This window comes from Mastigoproctus giganteus, chromosome 10 (assembly GCF_048544385.1).
Source record: "Mastigoproctus giganteus isolate SK-2022 chromosome 10, ASM4854438v1, whole genome shotgun sequence".
Taxonomy (NCBI): Eukaryota; Metazoa; Arthropoda; class Arachnida; order Uropygi; family Thelyphonidae; genus Mastigoproctus; species Mastigoproctus giganteus.
In genome coordinates this window covers 228,737,555-228,752,495 of record NC_143584.1, presented here as the reverse complement: position 1 = coordinate 228,752,495, position 14,941 = coordinate 228,737,555, and the positions used below count along the sequence as shown (strand labels likewise).

The window sequence follows — 14,941 nt, the reverse complement described above, 5'->3', positions numbered from 1 at the left end:
TCTTGATGACAGAAATGATGTCATTTCTGGTTTATCGATCAAATCAATGAACCAGAAATCAAGATTTTGCATGGAAGTGACAATTTTGTGACATGGAAATGACATCATTTGACATAATTTCAGGTGCTGTCATTTGTTGTTGATTTGACCGATGAACTGGAAATGATTTTGCGATGCGTCATTTCCATGTTGCAAAATCATGTTGCATTTTGTCGATTTGAAACACCATTCATGCGGCAAGGCATGAATGGTGTTCAAATCGACTTGTTTGGCTTTTATCTGGCATTATTTTCTTGTAAAATATGTGAATGTATGTTTGCGAGTTTGAAGCTAGATGCTCCCCAAAGCCTCGCGCTAGTCGAGAAAGAAGATGCCATTACAATGGCATCTTCTTTGTTCTTCCCAAATGATCTTTGGGAGTGTTATTTAGCCACAGCAAAATGTGCACGAGGACTACCGTGATGCTGAAATTCTATTCACTCGAAAAAATTGACCCCGTAAAATTGACTATAATGTTTCAACTGCAATATGTTTTTTTTTTTTTTTTTTTTTTATGAAAACCCCAAACACGAAAGGTATCAAAACCTACAGTACTTAGTACCGTGCATGGGTTGAAGGAGAAGTATGGGGGAGGGGGATGCTTTACATTCACAATCTTCTTGAAGTATAATGCACAAGTTACAGCATCGCCTTCTGCATGAAGTGCATGTAGTTCACATCATCCTCACTAATATTGCACCCCTTATTCTGTAACTTGTACAACAGCTGAAGCAAGTGCGGCCAACCAATTTCATTGGCACTCAGTCATGAACATTGTAGGTTTACCGAGCTGTCTAATCATAGCAAATAGATTACACTTATATTGAGCCCAGTAGTAAGACAGAGCTTTAAATTGTTCATGTTTATACTCCGGCATGACCTACAGGTCAGTGGAATTTACAATAAACTGTCACTACAAACGTAAATCATATTTAGTAGTCATGAGCTTGAACCCTGGTCCACTCAAAGAGAGAGAGCATGCTACTGCTTGTTTGTTTGTTTGGATTTTTTTGGCGCATTAGCTACTAAGGCTATAATGCGCCAAGACAATATTTAAAAATTTAATCTCTCGGTTACCTAATTAGTTAGGCCACCATGTCCAGATATATAATAACAAATATATAAAAAATAAATCAATAAAGAGATAACAATAACATAAATTTTAAATACAATTAAAAACTTTTATTGATTTAAAATAGCTAAAAACAGCAGACACGTTGTCATTGTCGGATAAAATCTGACTGAGTGTATACGGCTCATCAGATGATTAAAAGCGGTAAAACGGGTGCTGCTAAAATCTGGACAGTCAATTAAAAGGTGTCTGATCGTTAAAATTGTGCCACAGGACACACGCATAGGACGATCATCAGCCCTCAGCAAAAACAAATGAGTTAAATGACTGTGTCCTATGCGAGTCCGGGCAAGAACAACTTCCTCCTTACGATTCCTGCGCAGACTAGACTGCCACGGTTCAATTACAGGTTTGATATGATATAATTTATTTGCAGTCTGTCTATTCCACGAATCCTGCCATTGGGAGTGTATCTTTTCGTGTATTATTTGCCTATAGTCTGTATAGGGGACTAACAGGCAGTGGTTATTATTGGGAATTGCTGATTTGGCTGCGGTGTCAGCCAAATCATTTCCCTTAATCCCAACGTGGCTGGGAATCCAGCAGAAGCGGATATTATATTCACGTTCATGGAGAAAGTGAATCTTCTGCTGAATGCTAGACAGAACTGGATGAGAATTATATCTCACAGTTATTAAAGCCTGTAACACGCTGAGAGAGTCAGAATATAAAATGAACCGTTGGTATTGGCACTTACTGATGTGATCCAAGGCTAACTCTATAGCGTGCAGCTCTGCAGTAAACATGCTGCATTCAGAGGGAATCTGCTCCGATGTAGTGCTGTCTGTGAAGACAGCAGCAGATCCCACATATGATTCTGACTTCGAACCATCTGTGTAAACTGGCGGGAAGTCAGAATGTTCAGCTCGGTGTGCTGAATAAAGCTGCAGGTAGACAGACGATGGAGTGTCCGACTTTCCCCAATTTCTAAGGGACAAGTCACATGCAGGGACATGAGCATGCCAGGGTGGAAGGGGTTGCTTTGGTGTTTGGGCAACCTTGTCTACCTTGATATTAAGTTCTTTGAGTAGCTCTTGGAGATGAATACCAAATGGACGATTGGCAGTCTTACGGGTGTTGTACAAATTTTCCCATCGTGGCTCAAAAACAGATAGCCACGTAGGGTGGTCTGGCAGGGATTTCAGTTTTAGAGCGTAGTTTTGAGACAACTGCTTACGTCGAAGCGATAACGGCGGTTCGTTTGCTTCGACGTATAAGCTCTGGACTGGAGATGTTCGATATGCTCCAATAGTGGTACGGAGAGCCAGATGATGGACAGGATCCAGCCAACGAAGTACACTGTCTCTGGCCGAATTGTATACCAGGGACCCGTAATCTAGTCTGGATCGTACAAGTGCACGGTAGATGCGTAGTAGGGCGCATCGATTCGCACCCCAAGTTGTAGAGGAAAGAGAGCGCAGAATATTCAGCCCTCTTGTGCACTTTGTGCGGAGTTGACAGATGTGATCCAGAAAGGTCAACTTTTTATCAAATACGAGTCCCAAGAATTTTGTATCCGCTGCTACTGGAATAGCATTTTGTCCGAGCCTTAATTCAGGTTCAGGATGAAGATTACGCTTACAACAAAAGTGTATGCAAACGGTCTTCTTCGGCGAGAACCTGAAGCCATTTGCAAGTGCCCAGGAGTTGAGGCGATCAATGGCTTTCTGTAGTTGTCTTTCAATAACCCCCATGTTGCACGACTGACAAAATATGCTAAAGTCATCAACATAGAGGGCACTGTTTACAGTTGGAGGAAGTTGTTCTGTGATGGAATTTACTTTGATGGCAAAAAGCGTGACACTTAATACTGATCCTTGTGGTACTCCCTCCTCTTGGCTAAAGGAACGAGAGAGTGAGGATCCCACACGAACTTGGAGAGATCGATTGGCTTAAAAGTTTTTAATAAAAATGGGGAGTTTCCCCCTAAGACCTAGGCTATGCAGATCTTTTAAGATGCCAAATCTCCAAGTTGTGTCATACGCTTTCTCCATGTCAAAGAACACCGACACCAAGTGTTTGCGTTTTAGGAAAGCATCCCGGATGGATGTTTCCAGTCTAATAAGATGGTCCAAAGTGGACTGGTTCCTTCGGAAGCCGCACTGAATATTGGAGAGAAGGTCATTTGATTCTAAGTACCATATTAAACGAGAATTGACCATTCTCTCCAGGATTTTGCACAGACAGCTAGTCAGAGCAACTGGACGATAATTGGTGGTGACTTTTGGATCCTTTCCTGGCTTAGCAAAGGCAAGAACGATTGCCTTTCGCCAGGAATCCGGAAACTGCCCTTCAATAAAGATTCTGTTATACAGAAGGAGCAGATAATCCATAGATTTTGGTGAAAGATGTTTAATCATTTCATAATGGATGCCATCTGGTCCAACAGCACTTGCTTTGGAAAGAGTGAGGGCTCTTTTTAGTTCCTGCATAGTGAATGCTCCGTTGTAGGGATAGACGCTCTTAGACTTAAAATTAAGTGCCTGCTTTTCGAGTTTATGTTTCAGGACCAGGAACTCTGAGGAATACGAAGATGTTAGAGAATGTTTCCCCAAGAGAATTAGCTATTGCAGTTGGATCTGCAATAGTGCATCCATTATAATCTAGGATTGAAGAAGGGTGGGATGTGTATTTTCCCTTCATTTTCCGGATTTTATCCCAGACTACCTTAGAGTTGGTAGACTGGTTAATAGATGATGTAAAATGGATCCACTATTCCTTTTGACTCTGACAGCGGATATAGCGTGCTTTGGCTCGTGCACATTTAAAGGCTATAAGGTTGGTCGTGGTAGGATATCGGCGGAATATCCCCCACACTTTGTTTTGAGCCTTTTTTGCTGCTGTGCATTGTGAATTCTACACAGGTTTGGGAAATGGTGGAAACCGGGCAGATGTTTTTGGAACAGCATTCGCAGCTGCTTGGACGATAATTTCTGTGATGTACGTTACTGCATCATTGATCGGCTCCTGACTGACCGTACTAAGGTCAAAATTTGCCTGATGTTGGAAGGCAGTCCAGTCAGCCTGATCAATCTTCCACCGTGGTAACCTGGAGGGAAGACATGGTCTCCCACTGTGTAACGAGGTTATCACAGGGAAGTGATCACTTCTGTATGGATTCTCCTCCACTTCCCAAGTGAGTGAAGGGAGTAGAGAAGGGGAGCAGATAGAGAGATCAATGGCAGAAAAAGTACAGGTAGGCATGTGGAAGAAGGTATTTGTTCCAATATTTAGAAGGGAAAGGTCATTGTCATTTAGCATACGCTCTATGACTCGTCCCCTTCCACTGATGTTAGCACTACCCCAGAGTGTTATGTCCATTAAAATCCCCGAGAAGTAAGAAAGGGGGAGGCAACTGAGTTACAAGATCATCAAGGTCTTCCTGGGAGATGTCAGTCCCAGGTGGCAAATAAATAGAGCACACAGTTAATAAAAATCCCACTGAAAGGCGAATTGCAACTGCCTCTAAGTTGGTTGTAACTAGCAAGGGCTGAACTGGGGTCTGGTTACCCACAAGGATAGCCACTCCTCCATGAGCAGGACCATCCGCAATTCTATCCTTTCGAAAAATTGTGATGTTATGCATGGTGGGATCATCATTTGCTTTTAGATAAGTCTCCTGCAAACAAAAGCAAACTGGCTCGTGCTTTTGCAGGAGGGCCTTGATGTCATCAGTATTTCGCCGGAATCCACGACAATTCCATTGTAGGAATTTAGCCATTATTTTGGCTTGGTGGGTCCATCAGGCGGCTTCCGAGGTGCTGAGGGCTTTATTTTGTCAGGCTTGGATTTATCTTTTTTTGGGAAGAATGGACGCTGTCCGGTGTCCATTTCTTCCTCCGCAAAGAGTTCCAAGACTGATTCATCTGGTACCTCCTTGTGTTCGACATCCATTGTTTCTGTTATTATTGTTGGCTCTTTACCACTTAGTTTTGGTAGTGGTGGAGCATTAGGAGGTACGGATATAGGAGTGGCAGCTGACTGAGTTTTTTTGGTGGGCTTTTGTGAACTCAATAAATAGCGTGCAATCGGAGTGAATGACTCTCTTGGTGGTACAGTCATCTCTGTTTGTGTACCGATAGTGCACTTCGCAGAAACCTTCTGGGCATATGAAGGCTTCCCGCTATTTATTGGTTGCATGCGTTTTCTAGCCTCTGGGTAGGAGATATTCAGCTCTGTTTTTAGTTTTTGGATCTCTTTTTCATCCTTCCACCGCTGGCATGCTCTGGAATAGGCAGGATGATCTTGTTGACAATTTACACAGATCGGTTTAGAAGCTGAACATTCCTTGCTCTCGTGATCTTTCGAACCACATCGAGCACAGGCAGGGTTACCACGACAAGCCGTTTGTGAGTGGCTGTATTATTGGCATTTAAAACACCTCAGTGGGTTTGGGATGTAAAGCCTCACTGGGCAGTTTAAACAGCCTGCCTTGATGGAACTTGGAGGCCGTGGGGTGTTAAATGTTATGATGAGAACTCGGGTAGGGACGAGATTCCCATCCTTCCGCATTGATATTCTCTTGACAGCTGTCACTCCTTGGTCTTTTAGTTCAGAGCAGATCTCTTCTTCAGAGACGTGAAGAAGATCCCACTCTGAAATGACTCCTCGTGAAGAGTTCAAAGTTTTGTGGGGTGTTACACTGATCGGTATTCCCCCTATGGATGTGGCATTCAGGATTCTTTCTGCTTGCTTTGTGCTTGAAGCTTCAACTAAAAAAGCCAGAACACAACCGTTTTACATGTTTTGGTGATCCCTAAAACCCTTCCAATCCTTTCTGGATAAAGAAGGGTGACATCTTCTCAAATGACTGCTCTCCGGTAGAATGGAGAATGAGGAAAAGCGGTGTTATAGATGGTGTTTTATCCTCAGTTCTGGCTCTTTTTTCAGAATTACTCTCACTCTCATCTGATCGATTAGGTAGGGGCCTTGTTGGGTCCCCAGAAGAAGGATTTAAATTACTCAGTTAGTTAGTTATTTGGTTTTTAAGAGCATTAGCAACTAAGACCATATTGCTCCGGGATATGCGGTGGTCATTCCCTGACCTTTCCGCATCCTCAGAATTTGGTGGTGACGGGCTCGAATCCCGGTCTAATCAAGAAGTGTGTGCTACGCACTGCTGCTCCTTCCCACTTGGCTACGGAGGCGCCAAATTACTCATAAGAGTAAAGAAAAAGTGTCTGATGCCTAAGTACCTCACCCACCACGGAGCCCTACGAGGGGATGCCCACTCGTGAACTAGCAGGTACTGCATACACGAATGGGACGCCGAGTTCGCTTAGAACACCATACCCATGTTACCAATAAGTCTTTATCCTGTCCCAGGACCAAAGGGAGGGAGACTTATTGGAACGCAGTTGACCCTAGCAGTAAAAAAACAACCCGCCGATTGATCCCAGTCGGGCCAGTCCAGGACCATGCGTTTTGTCGAAGCAGGGGCCAAAGTGGTGTATTAAGGATGGGCCCCTAAACCACAAGGATCCCACTTTCCGCATTCCATGGGTCGCGGCGCACGGCTGCACACGCCGGATTCCAAAGATGTAACCCTGGAACCAAGGTATGGGCGTTAGATCCCAGTGATGCTAATCTGGAAACCCAGCAGCATCACTGGGAGGTCCCCTCACTACAGGTGCCCACGTCGAGGGGGCATGCTACTGCACTCTCACTCCTGACCACTCATGTCTTTAGGAAGGCTAAATTATTTTCGATACAGCTCTTAATGTATTCTTTGGATTGAACTTGCTCACAGTTTTGTATCTTTACATATGTATTTGAAAGACAATGTCAAAGAGTCTCATTCTCAATCTCATTATCTTCATTGCTATGTAAAGGAGATGATATGTAGTAACACTGCGTTGGTCAGATGATCTGAGCTCGCTCGTTGTTGTCATGAACGGAGTCGCACGTAAATTTTCTCTGAACATTCTGAATTGTCCTAAATAAATACTAGGAAAGGACAGTTCCTCTGCGTGCTCATCAAACAGTAAGCTCTGTTGCACATTAGTTTCTCCTGGGTGATTCTAAGATAGTTATAGTTGCTCCACAATGTTTGCTGTTGGGCGATAAGACTTTCCTCGATCAGAACTGCTTCACTGATGCAGACTTGAGCCAATTAATTTCCATGTGACTGTCATCGAAGAATGACTGATCGATCATGATATGATATAATCGATAGAGACGTGTCAACCAAACATTGAAGCCACACTTTAACCCCTTCATGGATTATCCCGAGATATCTTACTTTTAGTTTTAAAAGTTATTTGGAACTACACAAGATATCTTGGGATAAAAGCAAACAATAATACCTCCAAATTTAGGACTGAAACATATTTTCTCAGGCATTTATCAGGCTAATTTTGCATTAGCCAAATAAATCCTGTGATTTCTCGGGATTTTCTTATGCCTGGCAGCAGACAACCGGCATTCATTTCACTTATATTGTACAGCAATGTCAGAATGTAGTTAGTTCGTGATTATTGCTTTTGACAGGAGGTTACTGCTTGTGTGTTCCACTTGATTTTTTCAATTAAGTTATATAATGAGTAGTGAAGAAAAGATTAGTGACGATTCATATTGTGAATTGGAAACTTCTGGTGAATCCAATTCTCATGAATCTGTTTCAGGTTTTGATTCAGAAGAAGAAAATGGTGATGTCAGTGTTTTAGATGCTAGACAGCAGTTCAAAATTGACTGCACTAAAGACATCTCCCCACCACCTCCAAGGTTTCCATTTGCTGCACAGCCAGGTTTGAGCATTGAAAGCAATACAGATGAAATGACTCCTATAGACTTTTTGCTTTATTTTTTGATGAAAAACTAATCAATCTAGTGTGCTGAGACTAATAAATTTGCAGAACAAAGTGGCGCTCGTGATTCTAGTTGGACTCCAGTGATGCATGCTGAATTGAGAGTATTTTTTTCTCTGAAAATGCTGCAAGGTATTGTGAAAAAGCCTAAAGAATATATGCACTGGTTAAAAGAGCCATTACTTGAGACACCAGTGTTTGGAACTATGATGGCTCTTAGGCATTATAAAAAAAAAAAATGATAAAAGAATAGCTTCATTTCTCAGATAATGAGTCATATGATGCAAATACACACCCAAATCCAAAACTAAACAAGATTTATAATGTCTAACTGCTTCTTAGAAAACAAATTTAGAAGTCTCTATGTTCCTAAAAGAGACATAATAATAGATGAAAGCTTGATACTGTACAAAGGAAGACTCGGTTGGATGCAGTACATGCCATTGAAGCACTCAAGATTTGCCATAAAGTATTATATGCTGTGTGAATCCAAAAGTGGCTATGTTTGGACTTTCATAATATACGTAGGAAAAGGTACAGAAATGGATCCAGATTTTATTGGTCTTCCAATGTCTATGCAAGTGGTTTTGACTCTCATAAAGCCTCTGTTTGGAAAAGAATATTGCCTCACAGTTGACAATTATTATACCAGTCCCCAATTAGTGGATATTCTCATCACAAAGAAAATTGTTTATTGTACAGTGAGACTAAACAGAAAGGAAATGCCCAAAATGCTGAAGGAGGAAAAGCTGAACAGGCAAGAAGTTGCTGCTTTTCAAAGAGGAAAAGTCATGGCCTTACATTGGAAAGATAAAAAAGATGTAATGTTGTTATCTACAGTCCATAATCCTTCTCAGGAAGAAACAGAAACTCAAACAGGAGTAGTGAAGAGACCCAAAGTAGTTTGTGACTATAACTTTTCCATGGGAGGTGTAGATAAAGTTCACTAGCATTTGGCAAACTATCCCCTGCCCAGGAAATGGATTAAAAAATACTACAGGAAGGTTTTCATTCGCCTAATGGTCATAGCTGCGTGGAATTCATTTCTACTGTATAAAGCCACGATTTCAGATGGCCAAAAAGCTCTTGAATTTCAGATTGGACCTGATTGATGAACTTATCAAGAAATATCACCTGTAAATTCCACCAGTTAGAAAGGGAAGACCGTCCTCAACATCCTACCCAACTCTATTCACCAGGCCATTACCTGATTGATATTCCACCAACTGAGAAGAACTTTCCAACTAGAACTTGTCGGGTATGCGCCAAAAAGCGGAAAGAAAATTCGGAAGGAGACACGCTACATGTGTGAAATATGTGAAATTGGCCTCTGCATCACTTCTTGCTTCAAGATCTACCAAACCAAGTAAAATTACTGTTTGTTTTTCATGAAATGCTGTTTTTTTTTTTTTTTTAAATGGAATTCAATTTGTCTTTCAGGGAATAAAGTAAGTTTGCATTTTTTTGTGTTTTTCTGTTCCTTTCTTTTAGCTCCAGCGCTAATTTATTAAAAAAATCTGTATAATTTGCACACTTTTTGGCGGCATACATGAGATAACTCGGGATAGCCCAAATGGATTAATTACTCCCATGTATTTTCTACTAAAAAATTTATAAAAAACTATACAATGGGTATTCGCATGATGCATACTTTTAATCTTTAAAATAAAAAGTCGATCCGTTATGGCACATTTTCAGGAAAAAAAAATGTTCTGGGAAGGGTTAACCACCTGCTTTCTTACTAACCCAATCAAATAGCTGGATGTGTATTTTCTTGTGTTTTATATGCACAAATAAAGTGCCTGTGACAAGCATAAGGACAATGCAGCATTCTGGGACAAGTGATCAATGTGCCTGTTTTTTCAGTCAACCTCCCTTGGCAAGAGATGGACCATCATGTTAACTGAAACAGGCACATTGATCAGTTGGCCCAGAATGCTGTATTGTCTATATGCATGTCTCAGGCACCTTATTTGCATGGACATTTGGGCATCTCCATAGCCAAGTCGGAAGGAGCAGCAGTGGGTAGCACACGCTTCTTGATTAGACCGGGGTTCGAGCCAGTCACCACCAAATACAGAGGATGCGAAAAGGTCAGGGAATGACCACCGCATATTCCCAGAGCAATATGGCCTTAGTTGCTAATGCTCCTAAAAACCAAATAACAATAACACGCATGGACGGTAAGCGAGGAGAAATAAGCCTCTCTCTTACTAAATCCAACTTTGTTTTTTCTGAGTAGACAAAGCCATTCACCTTAGATAGTGCTGGAATAGTGTTGTTCTTAAGTGACCCTCTGCAGCTATTACATACAAGGATACTGTTGAGGTCAAAATCAGGATTGGATTGGTTTGGTTTTGATGGTGCATGGGTGATTAAGGCCATGATGCGCCAAGTACAATATTTAAATAAGACAGGTTAAATAAACAGTAATATATCAATATGTATAAAGGCAAGTAAATTTAGATAAAAATAATATCTGATAAAAGAAATATACATAATGCGTATTAAAACGCTAAAACACAAACAGCATGCATTTAAAAATCTTGGACAATCAATAACAATATGTTTCAATGTTAAAATGGTGTCACAATGCTCGCACATAGGGCAGTCATCAGCCCTCAGCAGAAAAGCATGCATCAGATGATTGTTTCCTATGGGGAAAGAGTCATCTGATGCATGAACTAGAACTTCCTCTTTACGGTCCCTGTGCAGACTAGACAGCCAAAGTTCGATTACAGGCTTAATCTTGTATAACTTATTTTCAGCCTGCCCATGCCAAGAGTGTTGCCATTGGGAAACTAATTTCTTTCATATTACTTGCCTGTAGTCTGTAAATGGGACTAACAGAGAAGAGTTATAATGGGTCACTGATTTGGCTGTCGAGTCCACCAAATCATTTCTCATGATCCCAATATGACTGGGGGATCCAGCAGAAGCGAATATCAAATTTCAATTCAGAAAGGAAATGTATCCTCTGCTGTACCCAGACAGGACTGGATGAGGATTGCACCTCATCGATGACAAAGCCTGCAATGAACTGAGAGAATCAGTGTATATAACGCATTTTTAGTAGTTGAATGTTTGTATGTGATCCAGGGCTAATTCAACTGCATGCAGCTCAGCAGTGAAAATGCTGCATTCAGCAGGGATCTGCTCAGAGATCAGAGCATCTAGGAAGACAGCTGCAGATCCAACTGACATCTCTGACAGAACCATCTGTGAAGACTGGCAAGAAGTCAGAATGCTCAGATCAGTGTGATGAACAGCTGTAGGTAGACATAAGATGGAGCATTATCCTTCCCCCATTAGTGAAAGGGAAGTTGCAGGTGGGAATATGAGCATGCCAAGATGGAAGGGATTGCCTAAGTGATTGGGCAATGTTGTCTACAGCGATGCCCAAATTTCTGAAGAGGCCTTAGATATGAATACCGAATGTTCAATTGGCCGTCTTATGAGTGTTGTACAAATTTTCCCAGCATGGCTCAAAAACAGATGTCCACGGGATGGTCCGGCAGGGATTTGAGCTTGACAGCATACGGCAGAAGCAACTGTTTTCAGCGAAGAGACAGACAGTTCATTAGATTCAACTATGGTGTATTTGCACCGATATTATATAGTTAATTATCAAAACCCATAAGGATTATGCCTAGTGCATTTAATTTTCCAAATACATTACCACCACACCCTTTTGGCATCTCTCATAATGTGGATATAACTTCGCAACTGAGATGGCTTGTTGTATTACCTGGGTACCTGCCCGCCCACTGATGACAAAGCCAAAAAGCTTCGAAACGATCGTCTGGGTGGTGGTACCGCTGAAAATAAATAACAGTAGCCTTCTCTACTAGAGAAGCGTTATTTATTTGAAGTAATTCAATAGCAGCTATGTTGTTGTGAAGGCAACCACATTATGAGATACAATTAAAACGATGCCTTCTATGCTACAAATGTAGTTTAAATTTATGGGTTAACTATGGTGTATTTACACCGATATTATATAATTAGATTCAACATAAAGACTTTGGACGGGAGATGTTCTAAATGCACCAGTAGCAATGTGGACAGCCTGGTGGTGGATGGGATCAAACCACCGAAGGACACTATTCTTGGCAGACACATACACTTGACACCCATGATCTAATTTTGACTGCACAAGTGCACGATACAAATGGAGTAGCATGCACCAGACTGCACTCCAACAGGTAGAAGAGAGGGCACAGAGAAGGTTCAGCCCTCTCGTGCATTTGGTGTGTAGCTGACGGATATGAGGGAGAAATGTCAGCTTTTCGTCAAAAATGAGTCCCAAGAACTTCATTTCCGCTGCTACTGGAATGGTGTCCAAGTCTTAATTCCGGTTTGGGATAAAGATTATGCTTGTGGCAAAAATGGATGCAAACAGTCTTCTCCGATGAGAACCTGAAACACTGGCCTTTGCCCAGGAGTTAAGACAATGAACGGCTTGTTGTAGTTGCCTCCCTATAACTCTCATGTCGCATGACTAGGAAAAATGCTGAAATCATTAACATACAGTGCACTCTTTACGGTTGGAGGAAGTTGTCCGGTAATAGAATTAACTTTAATAACAAAAAGTGCAACACTTAAAACAGATCCTTGCGGAACTTCCTCCTCTTAGAAAAAAGGTAAAGAGGAGGAAGCTGCCTTAGAGCTGGTCGCCTGGTTAACAGACGATGTAAAGCAGATCTAGGATTCTTTTTTGCTGTGACTTCGGATAAAACATGCTTTAGCGTTTAAAAGCTATTAAATTGGTTATGATGGGATATCGGCGGAATACTCCCATGTTTTGTTTTGTGCCTTTTTGATGCTGTGAATTGTGGATTCCACCATGGTTTGGGAAATGGTGGAAACTGGGTAGATGTTTTTGGAATTGCAATTGCAGCTGCTTGGACAATACTTTCTGTAATGTACATGACTGCATCATTGATAGGTTCCTGACTGTAGTGATTACAAATTTTGCCAGATCTTAGAAGGCATTCCAGTCAGCTTGATCAATCTTCCACCACGGTAACCTAAAAGGAAAATATGGTCTCCCACTGTGTAAGCAGGTTATCATGGGAAAGTGATCACTTCCTCCACCACAGATTTTCCTCCACCTCCCAGGTAAGAGAAGGGGATCAGATAGAAATATCAATAGCAGAAAACGTATGGGTAGGCATGTGTAAGAAAGTGTTTGTTTCCACATTTAGAAGGGAGAGATCATTGTCGTTTAGCATATACTCTATGACTCGTCCCCTTCCATTATTGCTAACACTACCCAACAGGGTGTTATGTCCATTAAAATCCCCGAGAAGTAAGAAAGGGGGAGATAACTGCATTATAAGATCATCAAGGTCCTCCTGGGAGATGTCAGTCTCAGGTGGCAAATATACAGAGCAGAGGGTTAACAAAAAACCCACTGTAAGGCAAATTGCAACAGCCTCTATGCTAGTTGTAAGTAGCACAGGCTGAACTGCGGTCTGGTTGCCCACGAGGATAGCTACTCCTCCATGAGCAGGACCATCCACAATTCGATCCTTATAAAAAAGTGTGACATTATGCATGATGGGGTCATCATTTGCCTTTAATTAAGTCTCCTGCAAACAAAAGCAGACTGGCTCGTATTTCTGCAGGAGGGCCTTGATGTCATCAGTATTTTGCCAGAATCCACGACAATTCCACTGCAGGAATTTAGCCATTATTTTGGCATGGTGGGACCATTGGGCAGCTTCCGAGATGCTGAGGGCTTACTTTTGTCAGTCTTGGATTTATCTTGTTTGGGGAAGTATGGATGCTGTCCCGTGTCCATTTCTTCCTCTGCAAAGAGTTTCAAGGCTGATTCATTGGATGGATCCTCAACAATGGATGTTGAGGATAAGGTACACCTTATCCTCAACATCCATTGTTTCTAGCATTACAGGTGGCTCTTTTGAACTTTTTGGCTTTTCTTTATCACTTGGTTTTGGTAGTGGTGGAGCACAACAGGTATGGATATAGGAGAGGCAGCTGACTGAGTTTTTTGGGTGGGCTTTTGGGAACTAAATAAATAGTGTGTAATCGGAGCAAATGACTCTCTTGGTGGTATAGTCATCTCAGTCTGTGTACTGATAGTGCACTTCATAGAAACCTGAGCATATGAAGGCTTCCTGCTATTCATTGGTTGGATGCATTTTCTAACCTTTGGGTAGAAAATATTCAGCTCTGTTTTTAGTTTTTGAATTTCTTTTTCATCCTTCCACCACTGGCATGCTCTAAAGTAGACAGGGTGCTCTCCTTGGCAATTTACACAGATTGGTTTGGAAGCTGAACATTCCTTGCGCTCGTGGTATTTTGCACCACATCAAGCACAGGCAGGGTTACCACGACAAGCTGTTTGTAAGTGGCAGTATTTTTGACATTTAAAACACCTCAGTGGGTTTGGAATGTAAATTCTCACTGGGTAGTTTAAGTACCCTGCCTTGATGGAACTTGGAGGCCGTGGGGTGTTAAACGTTAGGATGAGAACTCGGGTAGGAATGAGATTCCCATCCTACCACATTGATATTCTCTTGACAACCATCACTCATTGTTCTTTCAATTCAGAGACACAAAGAAGGTCCCACTCTGCTATGACACCTCACGAAGAGTTCAGAGTTTTGTGGGGTGTTACGCTGATTGGTATTCCCCCCCATGGATGTAGCTTTCAGGATTCTTTCCACTTGCTTTGTGCTTGAGGCTTCAACTAAAAAAGCCAAAACACAACCGTTTTACATGTTTTGGTGATCCCTAAAACCCTTCTAATCCTTTCTGGATGAAGAAGGGTGACATCTTCCCAACTGACTGCTCTCCGGTGGAACAGAGAATGAAGAAAAGCGGTGTCACAGATGGTGTTTTATCCTCAGTTCTGACTCTCTTGACAGAATTGGTATCATTCTCATCTAATTGATTAGGTAAGAGCCTTGTTGGGGTCCCAGAAGTAGGATTTAAA

The 14,941-nt window shown here is 41.7% G+C and overlaps 1 protein-coding gene across 1 annotated transcript in view; it reads right to left on the bottom strand.

Moving 5' to 3' along the window:
- Positions 1–14,941, bottom strand: part of LOC150080015 (uncharacterized) — a 244,699-nt gene that overhangs the window by 149,431 nt on the left and 80,327 nt on the right. The gene's annotated exons all lie outside the window — the stretch shown is intronic.